This window comes from Zootoca vivipara, chromosome 13 (assembly GCF_963506605.1).
Source record: "Zootoca vivipara chromosome 13, rZooViv1.1, whole genome shotgun sequence".
Classification (NCBI taxonomy): Eukaryota; Metazoa; Chordata; class Lepidosauria; order Squamata; family Lacertidae; genus Zootoca; species Zootoca vivipara.
This window is the reverse complement of record NC_083288.1, coordinates 38,311,311-38,327,661: the sequence shown is the minus strand read 5'-3', so window position 1 is coordinate 38,327,661 and position 16,351 is coordinate 38,311,311. Positions and strand designations below refer to the sequence as shown.

Sequence of the window (16,351 nt, the reverse complement as noted above, 5' to 3'; positions counted from 1 at the left end):
GTGAAGCGTGGCCTTGGGCTGGTCACTGTCTCTCAGCTTCACCTAATGCACAGGGCTGTTGCCAGGATAAAACGGAAAGGGGGAGAACCATAATAATAATAATAATAATAATAATAATAATAATAATAATAATTTATTATTTATACCCCACCCATCTGGCCGGGTTCCTCCAGCCACTCTGGGCGGCTTCCAACAAAATATTAAAATACAGAAATCCATCAAACATTAAAAGCTTCCCTAAACAGGGCTGCCTTAAGATGCCTTCTAAAGGTCTGGTAATTGTTATTCTATTTGACCTCTGGTGGGAGGGCATTCCACAGGGTGGGCGCCACTACCGAGAAGGCCCTCTGCCTGGTTCCCTGTAACTTGGCTTCTCGTAGCGAGGGAACCGCCAGAACATATTGAGTATGGGGGGAAATTGATATGTAAATGAAATAGATAAATGCATTCCTAGTGCCCACCCACTCCCTCAGGGGATGGAGCCAGTCGCCTGCTGAGGCCCACCAAAAATCTTGAAGCTCAACACTTTAGGGGCGAGCTACACCCAACATTGACCCTCCTTGAACATAAGCATTTTCTTTTACAAATTGACTGGGCTGTAGTGTGGGTGGATCCAGAGGTGGAAGGTGGAAGTGCTTTAAGCCTCTTGGCCCCTGCCGTGGTTCCAGTTCAGACTGAGAGGAGTCCCATACCTGCAATTTGCACTGCAGAAAAGCTCCCACTGGAAGCTTTAAAAGATTTTATTGATGCTTTAATGTCCCCGGTGGATTTTTTCTTATTTTGTTGCCCTTCCTTCAGTCTTCCCGTTCATCAGTGTCTCGGGGAAAAACAGAGCATCCCATTTTTTTCACGCGAGATCGCAAGGGGCATTTGGGGTGCTGGGACGCTGTGCAATCTCACAGCAAAATCACGCCCCGAAAAAGTGCTCTTTCAGGGCCACAATCTTGCATGGCACCCCAAAATGCATTTTTTGGGGGTGATTACGACCGGGGGGGGAGGGGAAGCACTTTTCCAGGGGTAGATCACAGCACAGGTCATGGACCAGGAGCGCGTCCCAGAAGACGAACAACCCACTTTTTGACCTGAAAAAATTGGACAGTATGTCACCATTTATTGGATGTTTTCATTATTGCCTTGGCGTGTCCCTTGCTATCATTCTAGGATGGGGAACCTAAGAACTGAGTGCCAAATGTGGCCCTCCATACCTGTAGGGCCCTCAGAACTCTCCCATTCCATCTCTTACTTGTCCTGCTTTGTATCCTCCCTGAATATTTTTGTCTGACTGGAGCATGTCCTCAAACTTTGAGAATGCCTTGTCTCTCCCTTGATGGGGGATAAAGAGAGTTGTGTGAGAGAGCAGGTGCAGAAACTCGCCTGCACTAAGAAGGTAGGTTGTACCTTTGTTGCCCCACCCCTTTTGCCTCTGGCCCCACCCACAATTGCCACATGGCCCTCGGGAAGGTGGCCCGGAAGGGAATGCGGCCCAGTGCCTGAAGAAAGCATTCACCATTCAGTTTTTATTTGCTGAGAATTTTCTATTCTTTAAAAAAATAAAACAAATGATAACAAACAAACACATAAAAAGACCAGGACAGGCCTAGCCATGGAATGTGAGGTGATCTCCTTCAGACGCCACCATGAAACGGTGGGAAATAGATGAAGGTGAATTAAAAGAGATGTTTTAAAGCACTATAACTCCCATCATCCCTTTCCTCTTGCCCTTCTGGCCTGAGCTGATGGGAGTTGGAGTCCAACAGCATTGGGAGAAGCACAGCATCTCCCCACCCCCGTTTTAAATGGTTGGCCCAAGGGCTAGAGGCCCATTTCAAGCAGCAAAACGTTTTTGTTGCCTCCCCAGTCTCTGTACCCACCAGTGTTGTGGCAGATGTATGCAAATCTTGTGTTGGCATGTAGGACTACCAGACTAACCTTGTCTTCTGAGAAGGAAAGTGCATTGCACTCTAGGGAGTTTACTCCCAGGTAAGTGGAGTTAGGTTTGTAATTAGACTGGGTCCCTTTCTGACCTGGCCCATGTCTGCAGCCTGGTTCTTGTTTGTCTAATCCAGTGTTTCTCAACCTTTTTGGGGCCATGGCACACTTGTTCCGTGAAAAAAATCACGAGGCACACCACCATTTAAAAAGTTAAAAAAATTAACTCTGTGCCGCCCTATATTATAATTATGACTGTAAGAAACACTTGCCAAATATTGCTTTCCGGCGGGTCAGCGCTGTGTATTGGCGGCTGCCAGGCTCGTTTGCACTGAGCTTTGGGAAAGAGGAGGAGAAATATTGCTTTCCAGCGGGTTAGTGCTGTATATTGGCAGCCGCCAGGCACGTGACAATGCAAATCGCCCTTCTCGTCGCCGCACGTCGCGGCACACCAGCCAGCGTCTCGCGGCACACTAGTGTGCCGCGGAACAGTGGTTGAGAAACGCTGGTCTAATCTAATACGGTGGTACCTTGGTTTTCGAACAGCTTACTTAGTTAAAGAAGAACTTGGAACCCAAACGCTGCAAAACCGGAAGTAGGTGTTCCAGTTTTCAAACTTTTTTTGTGGAATGTGCTCTGTTTTGCATGTGTGCCCCCCCCCCCCGGTGAGTTTCCTGTTGTGCTACTAATTTGCGTCCCCCCATTGTAATTCAAGCCTTCCGTTTCCAATTGCAGTGTTCTATGGTGTCTTTGGAGCTTATATTTGGTGCTTTTGTTTTTGCTATTTATTTTGCGTTTTTTGATTTGAGGCTGTTTCAGTTAATTTGTTTTTGTGACTGTGTGGATCCCAGCTCAGCTATTGATTGATTGATTGATTGATTGTGTGACTGCGGAAATGGATAAAAGCCTCCCATCCAAATAATGACTATCATCAGTGCAGGTAAGAAAAAATAATAATTTTATTTTTTATAATCTACAATACTGTTTTATTTATTTTATTTTATAGTACAGTACATTGATTGTTGCTTTCTTTTTTGGATCAATGGTCTCGTTAGATAGTAAGATTCATGTTAAATTGCTGTTTATGGGGTTGTTTTTAAAAGTCTGTAATGGATTAATCGGTTTTGCATTACTTTCTATGGGAAAGCATGCCTTCGTTTTGGAACAGACTTCAGGAACAGATTCAGTTTGAGAACCAAGGTACCACTGTAATATTTTTTATTTGCAAATTTAACAAGGAAAACAGCTGGGGGGGGTGACAATAAAAAATCAAGAAGAAAATAAAAATATATGAACATTTGCAGTCTGGTTCTTCTTCTCCTTACATCATGTTTTTAAATCATCATTTTAATTTATTATTGTTTCAAAGAAAACAAACACCCCCAGTATGAACAAAACTCCTCCCCAGTAAAAGCCGAGGAAACCAACATGTCAAAATCCTTTGAACAGTAAATGCAATCCCATGATTACACAGCAAACTCAAACGATCAGGAAAATCCTCCCCCAATATCCTCTATACTTCCCAAATAATATTTATTCATTTGCTTATATATTTATATATTTGTATTTAATATCTATAGATTCCACTATTCATAAAAAAAACCCAGTCATTTTCAACAATCATATGAACAATCACACACATAACAGAAATCAGCCAACTATTTTGAAAAGATGCATTCTTCATTGCCTGCATAAGCCTGACTGAATAGAAAGGTTTTTGGGCAGGTTTTCAAAAGCTGAATCAGAGGGTGCCTGCTGAATCTATTCCCAGGACTGAGCTGATGACACTGAATACTTGGTTTCTTCCCAAGCAACACTTGGGAAGGCAATATAAATGATTCCCTAGTTGCTTCACTTTCAGAAGTAGAATCCAGGGCTATTTTAAAATAAGCACACACTGAGCCCCTGGCCCACCTCGCCTAGTCAGTATTGGCTCTCCAGGGTCTTCAGCACTGCGCCACCATTACGTATTTCAGCTGGAAGAGGGAGCTGAACCTTTGAAAGGCCATAGCTCAGTGGCAGAGCAAACCCTCTGCACACACAACTTCGCCGGTTCAATTCCCAGCATCTCCAGGCTTGGAAACGCCCCTAGTGGAAACCCTAGACAAACCACTATGTTCCCCCATGGGACTCCCTGCTCAGCTACCCCTGAATTGTGGCCCCCTTCCAAAACATGGAGATTCAAGGAATTGGACCCAGGGCCTTGTTGCACCCAGTCCCTGAACAAACACCCCACTCCTAGTGGCGCAGCAAGAAAACCGCTAGCACATTTGCAAAGCTAAGCAGGGCCCAGTATGGATTCAAATTGGATGGGAGTGCGGTGTGTTGAGATGCCTTCCAATGCTACAATCTTACGATGAACTGCTCCGACACTTGGGCTCAGGCCCGGCTCTAGGGGTAGTCTCGGTGGCGGGGGGTGCCCGGGCGCCCAACCAGCTTGAGACGGCCCTGCTTGGGCTTCATGGTGGCCACTGTCAGCGTGGTGCATTGGGAAGGCAAATTTAAGCCTTCTCTCCCCTGTTGCAGTCTCGGTAATAATGCCCCCCAAATGGTTGATTCCAAATGAGATGTCTGGCTCACGTGGGGCCTCAGCAGGGGTGGCAGAGCAAAAAAACTTCTCCGGGCACCGAGATATGCGCAAAGGGAAGCTTTTCACTTGCTCAGTTCTGGCATGGCAGTTTTGTTTCAGGCTGCAGGGCACAAAGAAACGAAAGTCACGGGAGGGATGCCCGTCTGGGGCAGCCTGATAAGGGCCCATGAACTGCAGCGGTTGAACAACAAAAGGAGTCGATAAGGCAAGACCAACGCAGGAACAGCTGGGTGGTGAAACGGCAAAGTTAGATGGGTTAATCTAGGTCTTCAAGGTCTTGAGGTGAGAGGAAGGTAATCGAGGAGGAACACAGTCTCATCAATGTAACACAGTCCGAGAGCTTAAAGGGCTGATCTCGGAGCGATTCGTTCAAAAAACATAGAATTTATTTCACACAAACACACACTATATTTGGGGCTTAAGTGTTTGGAAGTGGAGGAAATGTCCCAGGCGTATTTTCAGCATTACTGCAATCCTACCACATCCATGAGTGAGCCGACTTCATGGTTTGGGAGCCCCACATCAACCAAGGGGGTCAGATGAGTGTCAGAAGGAGAGCAGGAGAGAGAAGACCACGGCCATGATGATTCCAAGGCTTACTGTCAGATCACCAGATCCACAAAATGCAGCTGATGCGATGGTTGATGTTCGGCAGCCAGCCCCACAGCCCCTGTTACCAGGGGTTTGGGTTGAATTCCGCTCAACTGACTTAGGCGGTGCCCTCATTTCTCCTTCCCCCTCAGCCTGTCCTGGTTTTGCTCTTGGCTTTTCGCCGGGTGAACTCTCAGTGGTGCTGATGGTTGCATTCGGAGGCCGTTTTGCAGCTGCAGCCAATTCTTCGGAAGGAGGCTCCAAGGCAGCAGAGGTTTTGTTCTTTCCATGTTCTCCGGACGGATGAATTGTCTCGGAAGTGGCTGCATTTTGAGACGATTCGGTAGCTGACAAAGGGGAGCTAACAAGGGGAGCAGAAGATTTGTCTGGAGGGTGTGTGGTTGCAGAGTCATCACCATTTGCGGCCATGGCCAAAAGGATTAGGAAGCCAAAAGGCACGCTGTAGCCCATTATTTGCCTGAGAAGAGATCTTGTTTCCATAGTGTCAGAACTCCAGAGGGCAGGGGCTAGAGATATGCAGTAAAGCAACAAGGAACAGCAACCTGAGGACAAAATGTAAAAGAAATATCCATGCATTGAGAAGAGAGGGCAGCCAGCGACTACTTCAGTTCATAGGCCAGGCTTCCTCAACCTCAGTCCTCCAGATGTTTTAGGCCTACAACTCCCATGATCCCTAGCTAGCAGGACCAGTGGTCAGGGATGATGGGAATTGTAGTCTCAAAACATCTGGAGGGCCAAGGTTGAGGAAGCCTGAAGGAGCGTCTCCACCTCCATCGCTCTGCCCGGACACTGAGGTCCAGTGCCGAGGGCCTTCTGGCGGTTTCCTCGCTGCGAGAAGCCAAGTTACAGGGAACCGAGACAGAGGGCCTTCTTGGTAGTGGCACCCGCCCTGTGGAACGCCCTCCCACCAGATGTCAAAAAGAAAAATAACTACCAGACTTTTAGAGGACATCTGAAGGCAGCCCTGTTTAGGGAAGCTTTTAATCTTTAAGAAATTAGTGTATTTTAATATTTATGTTGGAAGCCGCCCAGAGTGGCCAGCCAGATGAGCAGGGTATAAATAATAAATTATTATTATTATAGGCTTTTAAATCAGAGAAGTGCTAGTTTGAAAGGGTAGTTGTGTTTGGTTCATTGGTTTGGAAAACGCAAATCTGATGCTTTTGAATTTACCTAATTGGTTATGAATGAATTTCTCTCCATCTCTACAGTTCAGCCCCATCATCATGTTTATCCAGTTGCAAGGGTTTCATTATGGCCTCTGCCTGTGGGACAGAGAGGAGTTTGGGTGGAGATGAGCTTTCCCTTTCATCCATCCACAGGGATGGAGTCGATGCCATTCTCCACCGGCTTCCATGTAGCAACTGACCGAGGATCTGGACCAAGGATTTCTACAGCGCTTGGGGACACGGCCCTATTTAGGTGGTATCGAGGTGGTCCGAGGGCTTGATTCCCCTTCCCCACTAGCCCTGCAGTCTGTGGGTGCCGCACAAGACCCCCATCTCTATCGGTGTCATCAGCCGACCACATTTCAACACTTGGTTGCTTTAAGAGAGCCAGTGTGGTGTAGTGGTTAAGAGCGGTAGACTCGTAATCTGGGGAACCGGGTTCGCGCCTCCGCTCCTCCACATGCAGCTGCTGGGTGACCTTGGGCTAGTCACACTTCTCTGAAGTCTCTCAGCCCCACTCACCTCACAGGGTGTCTGTTGTGGGGGAGGAAGGGAAAGGAGATTGTTAGCCGCTTTGAGACTCCTTCGGGTAGTGATAAAGCGGGATATCAAATCCAAACTTCTCTTCTTCTTAAGTTTCGTGGGGGTGCTGTAACCTGGTCTGTGGGAATGCAGGATAGCAACTGCACCAGGTGCCCGGGGGGGGGATATATTAAATACATATAATTAGCATTTGCAACCTGCAGCTCAACATATTAAAAGGGTGCAGGACTGCAGGTGGTGAATCCTAGAATGTGGCCAGGCGTGCAGAATCCGGCTGAAACACTGGACTTCCCATGTTTCAACAGGCCTTCTTCCTCAACATGTGGCAACCTTATCATTTCTAGACAGCTGTCAGCTCTCCATTTTCAACTCACGGCTGGCGCCACCACCAAGCAAGGTCGGGCATCTGCCAAGGCCCACGGATATTGACAGGGCCTGCCAGATTGAACCAAACAGGAAGTCTGTCCCAAACCCAGAGCTTCCCAGCAGTTAGAAGGCCGCCGGGATTGTGGAGCTCAGCAAGAGCTGAGAACAGCCTCCATGGAAGCTTCTCAGGGCCAAACAACATGACATGTGAGGGGCTGGTGACTGGCTCTCCCAATGTCACACGGGGGTAGAGGAGAATTTACAGTAATTTGCTTTGCATTTTTAAGCAAACTGACCTAATTTGCACCTCCCAGACTAATATACAAATTGGAACATCATTCGCCCTCAGATTTTGCATGTCTCCAAAAAATGCAATATATTTTTCAGGTCGAATACAGTTCTTAAAATGCATTACAAAACATGTGTTTTAGGATAAAATTGGTTTTAAAATGTATACATTGAAATAATAATAATAATAATACAGTAATAATAATTTATTATTTATACCCCGCCCATCTGGGTGGGTTTCCCCAGCCACTCTGGGTGGCTTCCAACAGAAAAATAAAATACAATAATCTATTAAACATTAAAAGCCTCCCTAAACAGGGCTGCCTTCAGATGTCTTCTAAAAATCTGGTACTGTAGTTGTTTTTCTCTTTGAGATCTGATGGGAGGGCGTTCCACAGGGAATGCATATCTAAGTACATATTTTGTTAGGGAAAGTATCAATTTAAGGACACATTTAAATAGAAAGTTGCATTTCTGTGGTGGTCTAGGTTAAGCACACTCCAGCAACAGACTTGTTTCTCTGCCCACCCACTCCCATCCCACCTGCTCATCTGTTTTTCAGCTATTAAAAAAATATATTGGGAGACCAGAATTTTTTAAGTTACAACCATCCCAGAAGAGATTAACATAAGTAGTGGCACTTGCTACCAGATATTTCCCACTTCTCAAATCAACATACGCTTGCAAGAGGGGAGTAAGTATGCATCACCAAAAAAGAAGAAATGCATGGCCCAGAAAGCAAACAAAAGATGGCATAGATTTACGAGGTCTTTGCATGTGTAAATGTATATGTATAGCTGCAAATGAAAACTAACATTGACTGTCGGTGACCTGTCTACCTCCTTGGCCTATTGTTCAGGTAATAATAATAATAATAATAATAATAATAATAATAATAATAATAATAATAATAATATATTAGTTACATCCCGCCCATCTGGCTGAGTTTCCCCAGCCACTTTGGGTGGCTCCCAACAGAATAATAATAATAATAATAATAATAATAATAATAATAATAAAGCAATGGCAACAGTTGGTGGGCAAATTCCAGGCACCTCCTGCAATGTACGCAGCATCATTTAAATATCTGGCAGTTGGCCCCTTTCAGATAGTGTTCACATACATAGCCAGGCCCATGCTGAAATTTCTGGAATGACTGAGAAAATCCTGACCCGTGTCAGAAGGGTGTATTTCGGGATTTTCCTTAAAAATAGCTCTCTCTTTTTTTAAAAAAAAAGCTCAATAAATTTTGTGTCTGGATTTTCACTTTTTTAAATATGGCAACAGACAAACAGGTGGCTCAGAGGCCTTGCTGGAGAGCTTACTACTACGCTTTGCAGACTCCTAGGCCTCATGATGTTCTCATGAGAACATTATGTTCTCATGAAAACATCTAGATGTTCCTAGAGAACATGTTCATGAGAACATCTAGGAGAACATCTCATGTTCTCCTAGGCCTCATGATGTGCTCATGATGTTATCATGTTTGTTCTTGAAGCTACGAACGTGAGTTTGACCAAACTGCGGGAGGCAGTGCAAGACAGGAGTGGCTGGCGTGCTCTGGTCCATGGGGTCACGAAGAGTCGGACACGACAAAACGACTCAACAACAACAACAGGCCTCATGAAGAATAAAGTTCTGTTCTACTATTAATTTGGTTTGTCGCGAGTTTTTTTCATAAACAGCAGAAGGCATCTCGACTATTATACCCCATTATTATTCTATACCCCACCTTTTTTACAAGGAGCCCAAGGTGGTGTGCATGGTTTCCCGCCTCAACACTTAATCCCCACAATGTCCCTGTTAGGTAGGTTAGGCTGAGAGGCAATGACTGGCCCCCAGGGGTGAAAACAGGAGCCTATTTCAGCTTTCATAATGCATGAGGGCAGCAGCGGGGAGAGGAAGACTGGCTCACTTTATTAGCCCCATTAGATTTATCTGTGGCTGAAACATCCTTTCTGGCAGAGCTTCCGTGCTCTTGGTTGCAGTGGGTACAAGCTCCCCTCCTCTGGCATGAAGGCAGCATACTACACCTGTGGAATTTCTGCCTGCCACTCAGCTGCTAAATTGCAGAAGACCCTTTGCCAGAGCTCCCCAAGCTGTCCTGCAGGGAACGCAGTGCTGGCCTGAGACCTTTTGCTGCTTGAAGCCGAGTCCAAACAGTGGGCATGCCACACACATACACACAGCTAGAGCCAACACTTTAAAAAATTCAAATTTCTGCCTTCCTCTATCACAGGAAAGAAAAAGAAGAGACGAAAAGGTGGGACTCGGAATGGAGCAAAGCCTTACCCACTGAAAAACGCCATTCCCGACCCTGTTTCCGCCCCCACCCTTTTGAAAAGCAAAAAACCAACAGGGAAGGGCAGCACTGGCAGAGAGCAAGCGGGTGGATTGGGGGCGAGTGGGGTGGCTTCTTTGCCATACCTGCCAATGGTCTTGTCGAGCAGTTGCGTCCAGACCAGGCTAGCAAGGTCCCTCTCTGAGCATCTGCACATCTGCAAGGCGACAAACATTTATTGACGTCCTCGGCTGCTTATCTCCCCTTGCCTGTCTTCCTTATCGGCGCTGGACTGCGGGTGCTGAGAGGGCTTTCGCCAGGCCCTCCTCCCAACATTTTCACATCCAGTCCAGAGAATGCCTTGGTGGTGCCACCGTTATTTGGCAGCCGCTATGGAGAGGGTATTCTCCGGGGTGGACCCACAGCTAGCCGGCCCTGTCCAAGGTAGTTGCTACGTGTGTACTTGGGCTCTGCTTCAGGCAGCAAAATGCCTTGGGCCTTGTCTTTGTCACCTGCACTCTCTCTGCCCCCATCACTGTGGTTGTGGCTAAGATCTTTGTACGCATGTAACTGTTGTGTGCATGACAGCACTAGACTAACCTCGCTAGAGTTTTTCTCTCCGAGTGACCGGTAGTGTAGGTGCCTTTCCCTGCATTGATGGGCTGACTGTTGCAGGAGCATTTCGTGGGCCCGTCACCGAAGTCATTTGGTGATACGCTAACTGTCCCTTCCTAGCAGCCATTGTGTGACTGTCGCCCAAGGAGACATTCTCAAAATTCCAAATATGACCACTGGCCCCCAAATGTTGGCAACTTACATTGTTCCAAAGCTTTTTTTCCCCACCCACCAAAGCCACTGGTTGCCCAGAAAATTGATAGGACACATACATTGTTATTCGAGGTAGTGAAGGACCATGATAGAGAGCGGTTATTATTCAAGAATTCTGTACAATATAATGATTTCCTGTCCAATAAGTTAAGTATAAATCTTTTCCCCCAAAAAATTAGCGAAAATGTATGGAGGGCCGAGCCCTCAATGCTGGCGTTGTAAAAAAGAAATTGGATCATATTACCACATGTGGTGGACCTGCCAGGAGATCAAAAGATATTGGAACAATATACATGAAGAAATAAAAAAATTATTTAAACAATCAATCAAAAAAAGGCCAAAAATATTTTTGTTAAATATACTACCACCAGAAATCCAAAAAGAAACAAAATCTCTGCTGCTGTATGCAATGACCGCGGCCAGGATATTAGTGGCAAGAAAGTGGAAGAGTGAGAACTTACCCACTGTAATTGAGTGGCAAACGCTCATGTTAGAATATGTACAACTGGCTAAACTTACTGACTCAATAAGGGGATCATCAACACAAGATGTATCCAAAGAATGGAGTGTTTACAAAAAATATTTAAAAATGTATTATCCTAACTATTCCATACTAGCAGCTATAGAATAACGTTTGAAAATATAAAAGTGAGATCAGGAAAAACCAAGAAAAGAAAGGAGGAAATTCATAATGCAGGCCCATGGAAAATAAAGAATCTGCTATTGAATTGTTAAAAGGACGGGAAGTATCTAAGAGGGAAGAAATAGGATGAAATACAAGGATGGCATACTGTTCACATTGCGAATAATTTATTTTGAATTATATAATTTGTTTTGCATATTTTTTCTGTATGTGATTCAACGAGAAGAAAATGTATGTTGTAGTTATATATATGTTATGTTTTGTATTATTTTAAACAATAAAGTATTTCTAATTTTAAAAAAGTATGTCTTTCCATCTTTGTGCATATGAAAGCCTTGCTATTATATAGTCATGTATTAGAAGCTCAATAATCTCATTGTTTGTTGTTTGTTAAAACAGACACCTCCAGGATGCTACACTGAAGCTTTGTTCATATCATACATCTGTCTTACAGAGTACAATTCAACTACAGTTTTCTTTTATAATGTACTAGCTGGCCCTGCACGCGTTGCTGTGCGTTAGTCTGTGAGGTGAAGGGTAATAGCCCCCTTCAGATCCCCCTGAGCCTCAGAGTCCCCCTGAGCCGAGGCGAGATACTGTGGAGAGGGCAGGTTTCATTCTAATTGGCAATGTTGGGCCTTGTTGCTGGAAAAGGCCTGTTTTCAGTTGGTTTGGCCTTCATGGATGTGAGTGGTGGATCTCGTGCTGGAGGCGGGGTTTGTGGGTGTGGTGTAGATTTCACAGGAAGGGAGGGGGTGTAGGAGGATGAGCTGAGGGAATAACGCCACATGAGGGCGCTGTTTTAGTTTGTGGAAAAGCAGGTCTGTACCTGCGCAGGTAAGAGATGTGAGGCATCCGTGGTTCTGCAATCACTCGGGAAGTGTCATGGATCATTGTGTCCAAATTTCAGGGGGATCGGTCAAGCGGTTACTGAGAAAAGTGAAGCCCACAGTTTACATTTTTATATATATAGATCAAACAGTCTGTGCCATTTGACATGAGTATTTTAAGTTTCTAAGTTACTTCACCTATGTATATATCCTGCTTTAATATTTTAATCAATAAACATTTTAACTGTTACTGTAACTTCTACTTGAGAACAAAGAGGGAAGACAGTTAGGCATTTCAGGATCAGATAAGGAGTACCAGTTAGGCGTTCAGATACAGATAAAGGGAAAGGGAAAGGGAGGGTGGCAGTTTCAGGTTCTTGGAATGATGTGATCTTTGTTAATTAGTTTCAAATTCCTGTTAGTTTTCTGTAAGTTTCGTTTTCCTATAAATCACGTTTTCCAAGAAATCAGGTAGTAACTAGTCGCTTGTAGAGGGTATAAGAAGGCAACCCACCCCAGAAGGTGTGTGCAGATTGCGAGCTTATTGCGCTGCACCTTTGCTTAAAGGTAAAGGGGCCCCTGACCATCAGGTCCAGTCGTGTCCGACTCTGGGGTTGCGGCGCTCATCTCGCTCTATAGGCCGAGGGAGCCGGCGTTTGTCCGCAGACAGCTTCCAGGTCATGTGGCCAGCATGACAAAGCTGCTTCTGGCGAACCAGAGCAGTACACGGAAACGCCGTTTACCTTCCCGCCGGAGCGGTCCCTATTTATCTACTTGCACTTTGATGTGCTTTCGAACTGCTAGGCTGGCAGGAGCTGGGACCGAGCAACGGGAGCTCACCCTGTTGCAGGGATTCGAACCGCCGACCTTCTGATCAGCAAGCCCTAGACTCTGTGATTTAACCCACAGCGCCACCTGGGTCCCTGCACCTTTGCTTAGCATATGCTAAACAAATAAACCTTGTTGTATCCTGCCTGGCGTGTTGCCTCTTTGTGTTGGTTCCATTGCTCCTATTACCCGGGTGGGACTTAGGTCCTACAGTAGTAATAGTATCTTTTTCTAGAACAAAATGGTGCATGTTCCTAAATAAATAGGATTAGAATCGAGGGCAACAGGTCCAAAACCGGTTTGACCTGAACCTGTGACTGGTGCTGTGATTCAAATGAGTTTAAAAATGCAAAACTTATTCAACAACAGAATACAATTCCTTATTCTAAAACTTCTAAAATCAGTTTTAAAAACCAACCATCTAAACCAGTTAAAAACTCTAAAAAACTTCTTTGAAAGAGTAATCAACGTGGGCAGGGATTATTGGTAGGAATGTCCCTGTTTTCCTATGACATTAGCGACCGCCTAAAAAATGGTGAAAATTAGCAGAAATTTATCCAGGTATGGGGAAAGAGTGAAGATTTTCTCCTGCTCAATTTTGGCATGTTAGCCTGTCCTTAAAGGCTGTGGGGCAAGAAAAACGAAAGAAATATGAGGAGGCGAGGTCTTTGACAGCCTGCGAATGGCTTGAGGACAGCAAGAGCTGAGTTAAACGTAGAAGACACCACAAGACCAACCACAGGAAAGGCTGGGCATGGGAACTGCAAAGGTTATGCGAGATAATCTGCATCTAGTGTGTTTCAAAGGATGTGATGGGGCGTTTATATCTGAAAAGCCTGCTTCTTAATATAAGCAAGAAGTAGATAGTTGAGAAAAGATGCATGTAATCTAGGGTGAGATCAGGCCCTCTATCCCAGCCAAATATCTTGAGGGCCAGTGCTGGGTGCGGCTGCTTCCAGAAGATATAGAGGCCAGATTTGCATGATACATTGAAATTTCTGTGGTTCCACTTTAAACTTGCCATGGCTTCTCCCAAAGAATCCTGGGAACTGTGGTTTGATAAGGCTGCTAAGTGTTGTTAAGAGACCCCCATTCCCCTCCCAGACTTACAGATCCCCTGTGAAAGGGATCATCTGTTAAATCACTCTAGGGATTTTAGTCCTATGAGGGAAACAGAGCTCTCCTTAACAACTCTCAGCAGCATCCTGACCAAACTACAGCTCCCAGGATGCTTCGGGGGAAGAAGACATGACTGTTTAAAGTGGCATCATAGTGCTTTCAATGTCTCAGGTCAATGTGGCCAGAATGTGCTCCTTATACCATAGCTGCCAAGTTTTCCCTTTTCTCGCGAGGAAGCCTATTAAGCATAAGGGAAAATCCCTTTAAAAAAGGGATAACTTGGCAGCTATGCCTTATACACAGACAACCCCTTGCTCTGTTGGGGGTTGGTGTGCGTGTGGAAGTCGAGGGGCCGCAGGGGGCATATTTTCAGGTCATGATTTGACCCATCCACCCCACTTCTATAGGCAAGAGAGGGCAGTGGGCCCATTTTACCAGTGAGGGTTAGAGGGGGTGAGAGCAGTGACGCAGCTACATAATTTTAGTCCTTGTGGACTGCCTCATTTGTGAAGCACATGTTGTTGTTGTTGTTTAGTCGTTTAGTCGTGTCCGACTCTTCGTGACCCCATGGACCAGAGCACGCCAGGCACTCCTGTCTTGCACTGCCTCCCGCAGTTTGGTCAAACTCATGTTCGTAGCTTCAAGAACACTGTCCAACCACCTCGTCCTCTGTCTTCTCCTTGTGCCCTCCATCTTTCCCAACATCAGGGTATTTTCCAGGGAGTCTTCTCTTCTCATGAGGTGGCCAAAGTATTGGAGCCTCAGCTTCAGGATCTGTCCTTCCAGTGAGCACTCAGGGCTGATCTCCTTCAGAATGGATAGGTTTGATCTTCTTACAGTCCATGGGACTCTCAAGAATCTCCTCCAGCACCATAATTTAAAAGCATCAATTCTTCGGCAATCAGCCTTCTTTATGGTTATAAAGCACATAATTATCATTTATTTTAAATCCCTCCTGCAATCCACTCACTCAAGACCACTCCATGTTTTACACCTGCTTCTCTGTTCCTGATAGGTTACAGCAGAAGAAAAAGAAAGAAAGATGCTAAGCGTGTGCGGTTATCAGTCATGAGTACAGGGATAAACTGGAACTTGCCTCTGCTGGCACCAATGTGAGACATATTTGAGAACAAGCACAGTTCAGAGCAGCGAACCATAGAGAGACAGAAGGCCAAAAAAGCTCCAGGCGCAGACTGGGTCTCTCCTCTTTGCTTGAAATAGTGTTCTGCACACTCCGATCCTCACACAGATATTTAACAGGTATTTTGTATAAAGTACATTTACATTGCAATGTCGCCGAAGCAAAATTCCAAGTACAGTCGTACCTCGGGTTACGAACACCTCGGTTTGCGAACAGTTCGGGTTACGAACTGCGCAAACCCGGAAGTGTTTTCGCCGCGCGTGTGTGTGCAGAGGCGGTGTGCGCGGTCTGCGCATGCGCAAAATGGCACCTCACGACACGTTCGGTTTACGAACTATTCGGTTTACGAACTGCGATCCGGAACGGATCGCGTCCGTAACCCGAGGTATTACTGTATGTTGGTACTTGGCCAATAAATTATTATTCTATTCTATTCTATTCTATATTAAAACCATCATCTCTTTTAATCGTGATATTTAAAAGTCTGAGCAGTGCAACAAATAAAACTTCCAAATCAAATAGAGCTCCGAGACTTAAAAAGTCCTAAAACATGTTATGAAAAGCCTCCAGCATAGCCACCAACTCCCTGGGGCCTTGAGCACCCACAAAATTCCCCATGAAGGAGGAGACCAGAGATTATTTATGTATGCTACAACCGCGGCAAGGACTTTAATAGCCCAAAAATGGAAATTACAAGAGATACCGACAATTGAGGAGTGGCAGACGAAAATGATTGACTATGCAGAGCTAGCAAAGTTGACCTGCGGGATCCGTGACCAGGGAGAGACAAAGTTCCAAAGGGAATGGAGTAAATTCATTGACTATATAGAGAAGAACTGTAGAAGTTTAAAGACACTTGCAGGACGGAAATAAATCCTACGAACTGGTTTAAAATGTGGGTAAAAAGGAACTGCGAGATAAGAGTGAGAAATAAAGCCGAATGACGGGAGGGAGGGAAGTCACAGCACAGCAGAGCGAAACGAACTGAGATGGGTGAACATAAGATGAATTGTATTTTAAAAAATGTTTTTGTTTTGCTTGTTTGTTTGGAAAATTTAATACAAATTATTTGGGGAAAAGAATTCCCCATGAAGGGACTGGGCACCCATAAATTTCAGTGGCAGGGCCATGCACGCTGCATGGCACCCACAGCCCTGGGCACTCACGGGACCAAGTTGGCACTC

General features: G+C 45.3%; 1 long non-coding RNA gene across 1 annotated transcript; it reads right to left on the bottom strand.

Annotated features, from left to right (window-relative positions):
* Positions 1-4,883: 4,883 nt before the first annotated feature.
* On the bottom strand, positions 4,884-10,202 carry LOC132591109 (uncharacterized). The gene is made up of 2 exons (XR_004693770.2): positions 9,925-10,202; positions 4,884-5,673 (listed from the first exon to the last, which is right to left on the bottom strand). It is a non-coding gene; the product is annotated as an uncharacterized LOC132591109 (long non-coding RNA).
* Positions 10,203-16,351: the final 6,149 nt, after the last annotated feature.